Here is a 5,457-nt window from a genome sequence, read left to right as displayed (position 1 = left end):
CAACCTTAGAGAGTTGTAGGTGGGTGTGAAGGTTAGGTGCTTGAGGCACCCAGATTTAAATCAGGCAGGGAAATCGCCTTTCTCCTTCTGGGAAGCAGTTTTCTTTGGAGGAGCTTTATGGCATCCTGGGGTCTCTCTCCCTTGGGAAGAGTGGTCAAGATCTCATCCCTTTCCTCTCAGGGTCTTCTCTTCCTTTCTTCAAGTTGTAGTATGTTTCATGCTACTCACCCCCTGATGTAACAAAGTTGATAGTTGACTCTCCCACTCAGAGTAGTGCCAGACTCTTTGATGAATACAGAAAGCCTCATCACCCTTAAGGAATCAAAAATAATACAAAGATGTACTATGTGTTTCTGTCTTAAAGCGATCTAAGAGTTTAGAGAAGGAAGAGTCTAGTTTTTAGATATGGTAATGAGTAAGACTTGGCCAGAGTCTTAATGACCAGCTAGATCAATTAATAAAGTGCTCTGTTTGAGAGTCAAGACCTTTGACAGAGACAAAAAGTGCTTAAAAGTATCTAACCCTGGGGTGGGGGGGGGGGGCAGTGTGGTTTTGGGTTGCTAGGTGGCGGGCCCTGCCCCTGAGAGGGAGAAGCAGCGACTCAGGGGACAGGCGCCAGGGTTTTGCTGCGGTCTGGGAGCCCGCCGCGGACCCCTTCTGGAGGCCGTACATGTGTATGGCGATCTGGGACGCTCCTCTTCCTCAGCCTCCTCTTCTTCTTTCTCCTCCTCCTCTTCCTCCTCCTCCTGGGTCGGGCAGATCCCCTCCCCATGGCCGCCTCCTCCTGGGCTGGGCCGGTGCCTCATCCCCTCCCTGAGCCCTTCCTGCAGTCGCCTTCTCCTCCTCCTCCTCATTCATCCTCCTGCACCATAAGCGGCACAGGTTCCAAGATGTCCAACTGGTCTGCCGGGAAGCCAGTCACGCCGGGAGCTGGTACACAGCCTCAGGTCCTCAACTGAATGCCCAATTAGAAGGTTGGCTTTCACAAGTGCAGCCCACAAAAAGTCCTGCTAGAGCCATTATTGCCCCCATGCAGGATATACCTACTGTGGGTCTTGTGCTGCTCATGCTTACAAACAAGTGGATCCATCTATTACCCAGAGAATATTCATTCTTGGGCCTTCTCATCTATCTCTATCTCGATGTGCACTTTCCAGTGTGGATATATAGAGAGCACCTTTGTCTGATCTTCGTATTGATCCAAAGATTTATGGAGAGCTATGGAAGACAGGGATGTTTGAGCGCATGTCTCTGCAAACAGATGAAGATGAACACAGTACTGAAATGCATTTGCCTTATACTGCTAAAGCCATGGAAAGCCATAAGGATGAGTTTACCATTATTCCTGTATTGTTGGAGCTCTGAGTGAGTCAAAAGAACAGGAATTTGGAAAACTCTTCAGTAAATATCTAGCGGATCCTAGTCATCTCTCTGTGGTTTTTTCTGATTTCTGCCATTGGGGTCAGAGGTTCTGTTACAGTTACTATGATGAGTCCCGGGGGAGATTTATATAGTTCCATTGAACATCTAGATAAAATGGGCATGAGCATTATAGAACAATTAGACCCTGTATCTTTTAGCAATTACTTGAAGAAATATCATAATACAATATGTGGAAGACATCCCATTGGGGTGTTACTAAATGCTATCACAGAGCTCCAGAAGAATGGAATGAATATGAGCTTTTCATTTTTGAATTATGCCCAGTCAAGCCAGTGTAGAAACTGGCAAGACAGTTCAGTGAGTTATGCAGCTGGAGCACTAACGGTCCACTGAAGCTCTGAATACTCAGGGATACCACTTTCACATACTCATACTCTAAACGGGGCCCCAGCCTAGCCCTTATAAAGATACAATTCCTGGTCTTTGGGGATACTGAAACCTCAAAATTAATAGAACTTTCTTCTCTTCTTTTCTAGTAGGTGTAGTCCTTCCTTAATTTCAACTCATTATAAAATGCTTTTTTGTTTAGGACAATGGAAGGAAGGAGGGGAGGGCAGCATCAAAATATTTTATGATTTAAAAAAGTGATGATGGATATAAAGTCAAGGTGGCAGACAGTCCTTCAAATAAAACCTGTAAAGCATTTACCATATTCTAAATTTGTACTCTTTGTAGACCTGTGCACATATATTCAGCTTTCAGAATAGTTTTGCAAATTGTAAACAAACAAAAAAGGGTGGAAGCTTTTTAATAATGAAAATTGCATTTATAAATGGTATGTATTAGAATATAATAAATCTCCAGTATAGTCAACTACTACCTGTACTGTACAATAGATACCTTCTATTTTAGTCGCTAATAAAGGGCTACACAACTCAAAAAAAAAAAGTATCTAACCCTAACTCTTCAGAGTACCTACCATTCTAGCACTGTTTATGACTCTAAATCCAGTTTTTCAGAAACATTTCTCATTTCTGATGGCTGCTACTGCATGAAGATAGCCCACACACTCTCTTCAATAAAACATCAGAAATCTGTGAAGTGTGAATCAAACTTTCTTTGTCTGTCAATCAGCAACTTTTAATTTAATCAAATTAATACTGAGTAAGGGAGTTCACAGTCACTTACTTAGAGAGCTCAACCCTGTTAACCCAATCAGTCAGAAACTTGTGAATCCTATGATAAAAGTTGACACCTTCAGAGGATGAGAGGTGGATCCCATAGACACTGTCCCCCTGGGCAGTGCTAGGCAATTTGGAAGCTGTAATTGGCCCCTGTGAAGAGAGGAAAGGACAGTAGGTGACTATAAAAAGTTCTGAACATCTTTGGCTAGGGGGCTTCAGCTTGAATCTTCAGCTTGGAGCTTTGGCTGATGATCTGCCTCTTGGAGGATTTGGCATTTGGCCTCAGCTTCTACTCAGGACCTTGGCTCTTGGACTGTTTCTTGGGTGAGTGAGTAGCTGGCTTTCCTTTCCTGGCTTCTGGAAAGAGATTAGTTCTGCAGAGGCCTTCCCCTCTTGGAGGAGGCCACATAGGCAGAATACCAGCTCTTCTGGTCAAGGGGTAACAAGCCCTGATAGGCTAAGCCAAGCACCAGAGCAATGTTTAGGCATCTTCTCTACCCTATTTTTGCATTTCACTATTTTCACTCTTTCCTCCTCTTTGTTAATAAAAGCTATTAAAAGTCATTTTGACTTAAACTACAATATTTTAAATCAGCAACCACCATATTATTTTAGAATTCTCACATATTTAGTCAAACTTTTAATTTAATTCCTTACAAATCCCAACCCTGCCTTTGTTTTCAACTTGTTTACTTTACAATTTCCTTTTGCTCTCAACACTACCTCTTGCAACTACCTTCTGGATACAGCAGCCATGCTTATTCCTTGCCAGCTATTCGGAAATACATCTACTCTCTTCTTGGGGAACCTGAGAAATGTGCTATCATCCTTTCCATAGGAAAAGAAACTTTTTATTTATTTTTTTTCTTACTTTAAAGCAAATCAGTGAAAGGCAGCAAGGAATAAAAAGTGGGCCTCAGAATTAAGAACATTTTGAATTTAAGTTCTATTTCCATATGTGATCATGGGCAGAGCACTAACCCCCTCCTTGCCCTGGGCAATTCTTTAAGACTATCTTTCTTTGGGAGAGGAAGTTAACTCATCTAGGAGTTCTCTATATCAATGAAACAAAGTCCAGTACATTGTACATTGTAAGAATGAAAAGCAGTGCCCACTTTTCCCCTACTTTAGAGCTGAATTCTAGTTTTCTAGAAGACTGGTAAAAAAAATTGCTCTCATCTACAGGCAAAGTCACCTATGAAAAGTGATTTGAGAGGCTAAAAAAGGGACCAACTCTATCACAATTCCATCAAGGACTTGTGATGACTAAAATTCTCTTATTAGAGATTCATTTCTTTGGGTTAAGAAGGTTTTCTTTTTTAATTTTCATGTTACTGTTTCTGTTTCTCTGTGGATTTCTCCCTCTAGTGTAGATACAGGTAGGATCTCATAGCCTTGACATTATGTAATCTACCCTAGTGAAGAGCAGCCTGTTATACTAATTTTCAACCCAGGATCCTAGAACTGGAAGCAATTTTAGGGTCATTATATACAACCCCATTATTTTATAGATAAGAAAACTGAGACCCAGAGTAACTTGCCTGAGGCCATACAAGTAATAGGCAGTAGAGACAGGATCCAAACCCTAATCCTCAGAGTCCAAATCCAGTTTTTTTTTCCTCTGCACTAACCACACTTCCTATAGCCTCAACATCACCATAGTTTTCATCATCAACATAACTTGTATTTTTGTTCATTTAATGGATTGCTGCTGCTAAAAGTGATGTCACCCAGTGTTGACAAATTTCTGATGATGAACTTCTTTGCCTTAAGGAAAACTTGTTCAATGATATCCAACTTTTTGTGACCCCCCCCCCCCATGATCCATACTGTCCATGGGGTTTTCTTGGCAAAGATACTGGTGTGGTTTGCCATTTCCTTCTCCAGTCATTAAGACAAACAGAGCTAAATGACTTGCCCATGGTTATCCAGATAAGTAAGTGTCTGAAGCCAAATCTCAAAACAGGTTTTTCTCACTCCAGGTCCAGTGTTCTATACACAGAGACATCTAGCTGCCTCAGTCATCTAAGGAAGACTAGACTGCATTATAAATATTATCTATTATTATAATTAATGTTACTATTATGTTTCCCATTTGGGCAGAATCTTCCAGAGGCTCTGTTCTGGTGACATTTCCTTTGAGAATAGAGGCTCACCTCCATACAATGATGAGGAATGGAAAAGGCCTTTTAAATAGCATTGTTGTTTACTTCCATCAGTAATAATAATATCAGTTTACAGTTTATGAAGTACTTGATCTTAATCACCATCCAGTAAGATAGTAATGCAGATGTATGCTACAGATGAACAAACTGTTTCAAATAAATGAATTGACCTCACTCCAGGCCATGTAATTAGTTAGAGTGCTGGAACCAGGACTAAAACTTTGGATTTTCAACTCATTGCCAAACTCCAAAATTCTTTTACTTAAACCTACATAGGTCAATGAAACCTCCAAAAGAACTGGTGCCTCCCCTTGATTTACTCTTTGCCCTAGAATAAGGGTTCTTTACCTGGGGTTTGTGAACTTGTTTTATTTTAAAGTAGTTTCAGAACTATTTCAGTAGAATTAGCTGCCTTTTTAATCCGATGCATTTTATTTTAAGCATTTAAAATCATAATTCTGAGATGGGATTCAACAGTTTCACAAGGTTGCCAAAGGAGTTCATGACACAAAAAAAGGTTAAGAACCTCAGCACTTTCTAAAAAGAAAAAAAGGATTATCAAACATTACAAGGGCAGAATGCCTTGAATAAGATCATCCTGACAAAAGGTCATTTATACTGTGTATCATCAGTCATTACTCTGAACAAACTCCTCATTCAGGTGGAAAAGACTAGTTTCTAGATAAACAAGAAATAGGGTCTTTCTCCTGGGCTTTATAAACATG

At 40.6% G+C, this 5,457-nt stretch overlaps 1 pseudogene; it reads left to right on the top strand.

The window, feature by feature from the left end:
- Positions 1-986: 986 nt before the first annotated feature.
- On the top strand, positions 987-1,996 carry LOC100024886 (protein MEMO1-like; annotated as a pseudogene).
- Positions 1,997-5,457: the final 3,461 nt, after the last annotated feature.

This window comes from Monodelphis domestica, chromosome 4 (genome assembly GCF_027887165.1).
Source record: "Monodelphis domestica isolate mMonDom1 chromosome 4, mMonDom1.pri, whole genome shotgun sequence".
Classification (NCBI taxonomy): Eukaryota; Metazoa; Chordata; class Mammalia; order Didelphimorphia; family Didelphidae; genus Monodelphis; species Monodelphis domestica.
This window is presented reverse-complemented; position numbering and strand designations above follow the sequence as displayed.